General features: G+C 51.0%; 1 pseudogene; it reads left to right on the top strand.

The window, feature by feature from the left end:
• The first annotated feature begins 5,193 nt into the window (after positions 1-5,193).
• Positions 5,194-6,176, top strand: LOC129783484 (olfactory receptor 14C36-like; annotated as a pseudogene).
• The last annotated feature ends 3,243 nt before the right edge of the window (positions 6,177-9,419 follow it).

The following is a 9,419-nucleotide window of genomic DNA, read 5'->3' as shown; positions in this document are numbered from 1 at the left end:
TACCCTGGGTCACCTGTCCTGGCTGTGTCCCCTCCCAATATCCCATGCCCCTCCAGCCCTCTCGCTGGCAGTGCCCAAGGAACCAAAAAGTCCTTGACTTAGTATAAACATCACCCAGCAACAACTAAAAACATGAGTGTGCTCTCAGCATTGTTCTCACATCATAGCCCAAACAGATCATATACTGAAGAAGAAAATTAACTCTGTCCCAGTTGAAACCAGGACAGGTGCTCAGGAAGAGCCAGAAGTGCAAGAGCTGCAGCTCCCATGGGTCTCCATATGCCAGGAGGAGGAACTGGGCGATGAAGGTGCCACTGGGCATTTGCTGCCTCTGGGAATGGGGACCTATCCAATAGGGAAAAGACTGTGACAAGTTAGGGGAGATTTCTCTGAACAAACCCTCAAGCTTTCCTCATCAAAACCACACTGAAAAGGCCTTTCTGATTTTTGGAAGACCTTTGGATGTCCCTCTCATGAGCTGTGGTTGGTCTGGCTGAGGCTGTTCCAAGGAGCAAGGGACTATGCTGTGGGCTCTGCAGGTGTCTGTCCTGCCTTATGGCAAGGGGGAAAGAGGAACTTGGGGTGATCAAAGATTAAACGTTCTCATGGCATCAAAGGGCTTTCCAGCATTGTCACTCCCAGTTCACCCCACTACAGAGTGGGGTTGAGGGGACTTTTTTCTGTGTCTCCTGTTTCAATTGTCCCTGGGAAATTTACTCTTTACTTTGGAATTAGGGAAAACTGGGACCCAACAGAAGCCTAGCAGTATAGAAAGATTTCTAGGCTAAAGTAACTGCATCGCTTTTAGGATGGTTGTCATGGACGGAATCTACTCTACCACAGCTCCCTAAGCAACACACCCTGCCATCTCAGCACCTGCTGATGGGAGTAGTGGAGGGTGGAGCAAGTGGAGACCCCACAGTCAAGCTCTGCTGTGCTCCCTGCAGGAAGGGAAACTTGATGGTACCACACAGCTGATGTCACATAAGAAGCTACGAGAGGCTGTCCACTGCTGAGCCAACCATTGAGGCGATAGGACTTTCCTCAGATGAAATAATCTCCCTGTAATACCAATGCACACCTCCATGCCAAAGTTACCCACCTCCAAGGTCCTACTACACCTCCCTGGGCACAGGATACCAAACAGTAACAACAATATGAATGACTGGAGTCACTCAAGCTCCACCAAAATGTCAATACAATGAACTGGGCCAGGACTGAAATAAGTCCGGAGGTGGCAGGTGTTCTAAACCACTCAATTACCACAATGATTCAGTGGTTCACTATCTGATAAACACCTCTGTGAACAAAGTGAGGTCAAGTGAGGACCCACTCTCTGGGAATGAAGGGACTTCTGACCAAGGGAGTCACCTTGGGAAGGATGAGTGACATAGAACAAGGGGTGGAAAGAACACCATTGCCAAAGGAAGGAGCATTCAAGCAAGGAAGTTCTGGCCACAGCCGAAGACAAGCTGGTAAGGTCTTTCAACCCTCATACATATAAAAAAAAAACAAAAACAAAAACAAAAAAACCTAAAAACACAAACCAAAAACCCCCCAGTCAATAGTAAGACAAAGGTAACTGTGGTAGTGACAGATTGCAACCTCCATGTCAAACAGCCCTCAAACGCGGGCAAAACCCCGCTTGGGGAGCATGTGCAGTCAGTGAAAGCCTTCCGTGGTGCTGCCTGAGGGTGAGCACTAACGTACCTCACGAGTGAGAAACTTGTAACCTATCCCATGTAGGTAAATGAATAAGCAACGCGCTATGAAGTGTCAAAGTGGACAATGAGGGGATAAGTGAGTGGAGACTCCATGGGAACTTCTGGGATCAGTGGATGGGCTGAACCTGTCGTTCCCCCTAGGGACGCCTATAGGGTAAGAACTTTATGCTAGCACTAACTCACGGTAGCTGTTGCTCAGTGTGTTGCTTTAAGCGTGTTTTGCAGTCAGCCTACCATTACTGGCATTCTTTGAACCTTACTCTGTCACAAACTTGCATAATAAAAATCTTCAGCTGAAGCTCATTTCCTATAAGTCTCTGGAGATGTGAGTAGGTGTTTTAAGGGCTATGACTCAATGATGCTGTCAGCGGGGTTCCTGGATAGGTTGGTAGAGTCACCCTCGGATACAGTGGGCTGCCAAAGCACAGGTCGTGGGCAGCTTGGTCAGACACAAGGGTCTCGTCTGTCTTTGGAAACTGCCAGGCTCATTAAAAACCAAGAGTCTGAGGAAACCCCTTGTCGTAACATGAAAGCACTGCTGCACATCTGGGCTGAAGCCCCCCAGCTGTGGCACCAGCCCAGCTCTGCCTGGCCATAAGGCAACCTGGTACCAAGTGTCCCCGAGCCCGTGGGTGCAAAGGCTTTGCTTCAGAGCAGAGACATGGCCTGGGCAAAGGAGAGCTGGGTCTTGAGCCCTCGGACTGTGCAATGAAGTGCTGAAATGGGCTCTGCAGGGCTTACTGAAGCACTGAAGACATCCTCCCTGCCCCTGCCTGCAGAACCACCAGACACACACATACACACACGCTCTTTTAGGAGTACTTGGATCCTTTGCTGCAGTTTTCCTGGTGTCCTCTCTAGTAATGGGTTAACAAAAGTTGATACTCCTGCAGAAAACTTTTTCTAGTAAGGGAATTGCCACTGCTGGAAATAAGTGTGTGTCCCCAGGAGAGGCAAGGCCCGTGAGGGATTGCCTCATCCTGCTGCCCAGCAGGTTCCCCTGCAGCCCCAGGGACACCTGGAGGGAGCCCAGAGGGGCAGAGGAGGGAGGCAGGGAGAGCTCAAAAGCAGACCTTGGTGGGGGGCTGCTGAGAGCTCCCTGCTGGAGAAATCTGCAGAGCCCTGGAGCCGGTAAGTGTGTGGCTGCAGGGCAATGCCTCTGCAGTTCCTAGCCGGGTCTGCAGCAGCTGGGCCCCCCCAGCCTGTGGGACCGTGTGGGAGCCTTGTGCTGTGGAGGAGGCGAGTGTGCTGCAGAGCAGGGCTTCCCTGCTGCAGCGTGGGAGGGCCAGGGCATGTGGGCTGCCTTGTGCCAGGGCCGGCTGCAGGGCTGTGAAGGTGGCTGTGCAGGCAGGGGTGCCCAGGGCTGTCCTTGCCAGCAGGGTCCCTGCAGCCCAGGGGGCTGTGTGCTGGGGCAGGGGCTCTGCCGCCTGCCAGGGGCAGCTCTCAGCCTGCTGGGGGCTCCCGACAGCTCTGGGGGCGTATGGACCGACCCCTGATAGGGAAGGATCTCTCTGCTGTTGAGAGTGTGCCGCAAGGGTGAGCGCTGCTTACAAGTATAGGTTACCCTCAGAATATGTCTGGATGAGACTTTTCGTATCGAAGGTCAGCGCAGGGATTGCTATGATAAATCCAGGGCTCTCCTCAATCTGTGTTTTCAGTTTTCTGTTGTTGGGGGCAGGAGAGGGGAGGCAGAAATGTTAATGGAGATCTCGAGTTTGAAGATGTCCCTGAGACTGCCAGCTGTAACTCTGAGTGATGAGGAGGTCTGCCAGGAGCCTCCTGAAGTGCCCTCAGCCACTCCTCTGCCTATGAACAGCAGCAGCAGCACCTTTGCTGGAGCCATCAGGGTCGTTCTGAGCTGCCCTTTTCCCCTGCGGGCAGGACCCTGTGCCCAGCCAGTGCCCTTCAGAGAGGCACGTTTGTGCGGGGCCAGTGCACAGAGGCAGAGATGTGGTCTGTGAGCACTGACAGGGAAAGACCTGGCACAGGGAGATACGTCCCACAAGGAAAGTCTCCTGGCATCCAGGGTATTGCAAGGACTGATAGGAAACTTCAGACAGAATTGTTGTGGAAGGGAGAATCAGAAAGCTCTCTCTGACCATGTGCAGTGCAGACCCCTTTCTCTGAGGCATCCCCCTGGCCTGCTCTCCCCCCAGCAAAGCCTCTGCCCTCAGGGCTGGGGGTCCCGAGGCGTGAGCCACCCCCTCTGCAGCCAGAGCTCCAGCAGAGCCGCGGTGCAGCTCTGCAGCCACGTGCCCCGGTCCCTCTGCAGAGCACAGGGGCTGAGAGCAGCTGCCCGGCAGTGTTGGTGTGTGGGAGGTGGCGAGCAGAGCTGGGCAAGGGCAACGCTGCCCTCAGTGCCTGGCTCGCTCGCCCTGGACACTCTTACCTAGACCTTCAGTGCAATTTTACTTCTTTCTCTGCCGTTTTGGGTTAGTTTTATTCTCTAGCTCTTGCTGTCAGGCTCTCTGGGGATGGGTGTTTCAGCTGCAGAGTCACACTCTGACCTTGTGGGTCCTCTCCTGCAGGTGTGTCCATGGGAACAAGTGTCCCAGCTTTCCTCTCAGCTGTGGGTCTGTGGGCAATGCCCTATGTGGGGCTGGGCAAGGGGCTGGTTCTCCCTGAACCTGATGCTCTTGTTAGGGCACTTGGCTACCTCCTTGAAGTTCCCTTCCAAGCAGCGAGTTGCCCTCCAGAGTGGAAACCTGTCCCCTCGCACCCATTAGTGATCTGAAAGCCCCACATAGAAGCGTAGAGTTTCTGTGATGGAGAAAACACTGTTGGGGTGGGTGAAATGAGCTGTGTATCCTTTGCTGTGGGTGGGATGCTGAGTTCTGATGAAAGTCTACAACCTTTACTGGTCTGTGGTGGGTCAGTCCGTTCTCAGCAGTGCCTTGTGGTATTTCAGGGTAACATGGGAGTGTGGCCACCATTCATCTCAGGAAGGTGCAAGCCCATAGAAACTGGGAACCAGAAGGACAGACCACCTCCCCTCACTGTGCACTCACCCACAGGCAATCCTCTTGCCTCACAGACCTCACTCTGTTCCACCGGAGGGCAGCAAAAATGCTCTGCTTTTCTGTCATCCGAGAATAGGCAACAGGAGAGATGGGGGGGAGCTGTGAAAAAAACTAAAGCTCTCTTACAGTGCCTTCACCCTTCCCGTTCCTTAGCACTGGCGCTGCAGACGCTGACCAGCCCTTCTGCGTTGGCACTGGTTTCAGAGGACAAAGTTAAACACCAGGACTGGTCCCTGCCCCCACCCACTGCTGCAGAGTGGGGCTGGCTGGTCAAGAGCCCGTGGGCAGATGCCCTGCTCTTCATCACCCACACGGCCAGCACCAAGCAGGGCTGCAGCCACACAGCTGCAGGAAGGTCTCCGAGAAAAGAGAGGGATGTCTGTGTGTGACGGGGGGATGGTCTGTGGGAAATGGCTTTGATTTTGCTTGCAGAAGTCTCCCCTAAATTATCACTGTCTTTTTCTCCTGTGACAGGACCATATGCCCAGAGGCAGCACATGTCCAACAGCAGCTCCATCACCCAGTTCCTCCTCCTGGCATTGGCAGACACGCGGGAGCTGCAGCTCTTGCACTTCTGGCTCTCCCTGGGCATCTACCTGGCTGCCCTCATGGCCAACGGACTCATCATCACTGCCATAGTGTGCGACCACCACCTGCACACACCCATGTACTTGTTCCTCCTCAACCTCTCCCTCCTCGACCTGGGCTCCATCTCCACCACTCTCCCCAAAGCCATGGCCAACTCCCTCTGGGACACCAGGGACATCTCCTACCCAGGATGTGCTGCACAGCTCTTCCTGATTGTCTTTTTCTTTCAGCGGAGTGTTCTCTCCTCACCGTCATGGCCTATGACCGCTCCGTGGCCATCTGCCAGCCCCTGCACTACGGGACCCTGCTGGGCAGCAGAGCTTGTGTCCACATGGCAGCAGCTGCCTGGGCCAGTGGGTTTCTCAATGCTGCGCTGCACACGGCCAATACACTGTCACTGCCGCTCTGCCAAGGCAATGCCCTGGGACAGGTCTTCTGTGAAATCCCACAGATCCTCAAGCTCTCCTGCTCACACACCTACCTCAGGGAAGTGGGGCTTCTAGTGATTAGTTCCTGTTTAGTCTGTGGATGTTTCGTTTTCATTGTGCTGTCCTACGTTCAGATCTTCAGGGCTGTGCTGAGGATCCCCTCTGAGCAGGGACGGCACAAAGCCTTTTCCACGTGCCTCCCTCACCTGGCCGTGGTCTCCCTCTTTCTCAGCACTGCCATATTTGCCTACCTGAAACCCCGCTCCATCTCCTCCCCATCCCTGGACCTGGTGGTGTCAGTTCTGTACTCGGTGGTGCCTCCAGCAGTGAACCCCCTCATCTACAGCATGAGGAACCAGGAGCTGAAGGACGCACTGAAGAAGCTGATGCAGTCAGGTGTCTCTCAGCAGCACTGAACTGCCTGAATCTCCTCACAAGGCATTTCCTGGTCATCTCTGGAACATCCTGTGCATTTAGCGCTTTTAATGTCACAATTGTGTTTCTCATAGAGTGTTTGCATGCACTCCACTTCCTCAAAGGAATGAACCCAGCCTGCCTGACCAGCCTGGCTTTTGTACGTTTGCATCCAGGATGGCTCAACTGGACTCCTGTGTCACATCTCTGTAATTTAAGGGGCTTGTGTAGTGGAGACATCTATCAACTTCCCAGGAGAGTAAAGCACCAGTGTAGAGCTCAGCTGTGTGAGTGTGCAAAGTTGGGGCAAATAACAGGGTGGGGGCACGCGGCAGGGTGTCCTGGTGTAAATCCTTGGGTCACGGTGAAGGAAGCAAGGCAGTAATCGGGTGGGACACTGTCGCGACGGAGGGAAGACACAGTCACTCAATATGAGTGATCAGCAGACTTCGTTTATTGTCTCTTACAGTCACCTTTTATGCCTTGTTATAATTAGCTCATACATATTACAAAAGTTAAGCTCATTATTGGTTAGTTGCCTAAATACCAAGTCCGCCCCTAGTTTCTCTTCTGTAGTTATCTGTTCCCACCTGCAACATTCTTTTCCCACCGAAATCTTCCTGTTATTGTGTAACAAGGACAGCCAAAGACAGTGTATTTTGCTTTACTTCAGATAGGCTGAGAGCGATGTGCATTTTTGTTCAGCCAGCTGGACTATGTCTATGTGACCCTTTTCAGCTAGCCAGTTATCCACAGGACACAGGGCTCTGCTCAGTGCCATGTTCCCTGGATACCCAGGGGAAGCTGCCCCAGGTGCCCCAAGATGTCCTAAGCATCAGTCGTTTCCTTTGCTTGTTGTACACCCCAGTCGCTACGAGGAACATTTGCTGCATGGTCAGCTCTGTCATCCTTAGTGGCTCAGTGATACCCAACTCCATTGCAGCTCTAAATGTAAATGGAGCCACTTTCCTACCGTCACTGGTTACACACAAGTCCCATAGCTCTTGCCACAGTTGGCCCCTCAGCCAAGGCTGTGGTCAGACACCTCCAGCCAGATCATGTCCTCACGGCTTTGCTTTGACAAATAGTGAAGTAAACCACTGACTGTAGTAATCCCACCAACTGGCCTGGGTCCAGTCTTTCACTCTCGATGTTATCTCAAATAAATCCCAGTTTCTCAGCCTCTCCTTGTCCATAACATGATCCAGGTCCCAACCATCCTTCTGGCTCCTGCAGGACTTGCTCCATTCTGTCAGGGTCTTTCTTGTGCGGGGGAGCCCCACTGTGGGCTCAGCAGTCCTGATGTGGTCCTGTGGAGGGTTAACCACAGCACCCAGCCAGCCCCGCAGCTGCTCATCCGCTCCCCTGACTCAACAGGAAAAAAGCAGAAATTATACCAGCAATGTTCATGGGTTATGGCCAAAATGTGTCATATTAAAATTCAATCTAATTTATTGCCAATTAAAAAATACATGGATTTTGAGAAACCAGGACTGAAACATAAAGACCATTCCCCTGACAGTTTCTCCAAGGGCCAAATTACTCCATTGTTCCCAATTCATCTACACACCAACACCCTGAGAGGTGCAAGGGTGCTGCGATGGAGAGACAGGACACTGCTTGATGCAAGCAAATGTTGATTTATTGTATACAATCATGAGTTTATATATGTTACCAGAGGCCGCGTGCTTTAAACAGATTGGTTCCTTAAGCTAAGCATTACATACTAGGCAATCCCTGTTTGGTTAACTACAAACAAAGGACACTTTAAGTAAGTTTTTACAGTCATCAATTAACAGCAAAGTGTTACTTCTCCCTGGCTCCATCTGTTCCTCATCTCCTTACCTTTTCTCGGCCTGACTCATCTTGTTGGTTGTCATCTATTCACCCTCCTTATCCTCCCAGGGTTTGTGGCCTACAAGCTGGAGCACGTTCCTTTCAGCTAACTGATTGTTACTTATGGTCCTGATTTCCAGGCCCCCTCCTACATCTCCCCCTTCTTGTTTTTGAGCAATCCAAATCCCGTTTGTTTTAAACATGCATTCGATCAAGTTACTCATCACTCCTTGTAAGCGTTGAAACAAACAAGGAACACATAATACTACAACCAACAATACTGTCAATACCATCAATGCTCCTTTGATTATGGTTTGTAACCAGCCCCCTAACCCAAGGCTTGAAAGCCAGTCAGAAAAAGGATCATGTCCTTCAGTAACATGCTTCATATTCTTGCGCAGTGCTGCTAATTTCTGAGCTATGCTTTTTGAGTGATCAGACAAATTCATACAACACATTCCTTAACGATGTTCACTACAGGCTACTCTCTACTGTTCGTGCTGATTCCTTATCTTCTACAGGTGACATCACATTCCTCCCTTGTTCTGTCTCATCCTAGTTTCTTCTCATACTCCCTCAAAGTTATTTAACTCTTTGCTGCAGGATCAAAGCTGCACATCGTCAAAGCAAGGCCAAAGCTGCACTTTATCTACGTTAAAGCAACCCACTGTCTCTGTTCTGTACAATTCTACAATTCCCCCTTTTTGTTTTTGAACAGCTAGTACCAGGTTTGTCATGCTCTGCAGGGCCCTTGCAAACAGGACGGCAACCAAGGCAACAGCAAACAAACAATACTGCCAACTGTGTGAATGGATGCCAAAAAGGCTGACGTTTTCTCAGACTTTGATAGCATGTTGCTGCAGTGGGGCACCTAAAATCCATTCAGCACATACCATCAAAATCCTTAGAGCCATGCCCTTGAGCCAACAACAAAAGCCAATAGTTGCTCTGTTTTGTATGTCATAGCGGCAAATTTGACTCAGATTCTTAACTGCCTACCAAACAAGGTGATTTAACTCTTTAATGCTTTCCCTGCTGTTACTTCGGGTAAGAGAAGAACCGCTGCAATACATTCCCATCAATTCCAATAATCAACTGCATCATTACATGATTCATCCAAAGTTATACTGTGTTTGAGTGCATTATGCTTATCAACATGTTCACGTGTTGATTTATGTGGGTGTCATGGTCCCGTCATAGCCTCCTACTGCACTAGCATCTACATAAAGACAACTATCGACATTCCAAGTGCAAACAATATCAACTTCTTTTGGATTAACATTACACAGAGGTAATCAATTGTCCCAAATATCAAGGCTTTCAGTAAGATTCTTCATTCCCCACATACATTCACTTTTTTGCAACAATGTCTGCAAGTCAGTTTCAAGGAAGGGCACACCAAAGAAGGA

The sequence above is a fragment of the Falco peregrinus genome, unplaced genomic scaffold (genome assembly GCF_023634155.1).
Source record: "Falco peregrinus isolate bFalPer1 unplaced genomic scaffold, bFalPer1.pri scaffold_42, whole genome shotgun sequence".
NCBI classification, from domain to species: Eukaryota; Metazoa; Chordata; class Aves; order Falconiformes; family Falconidae; genus Falco; species Falco peregrinus.
Note: the sequence above shows the minus strand (reverse complement) of the source record. Positions and strands in the feature narration are given on the sequence as shown.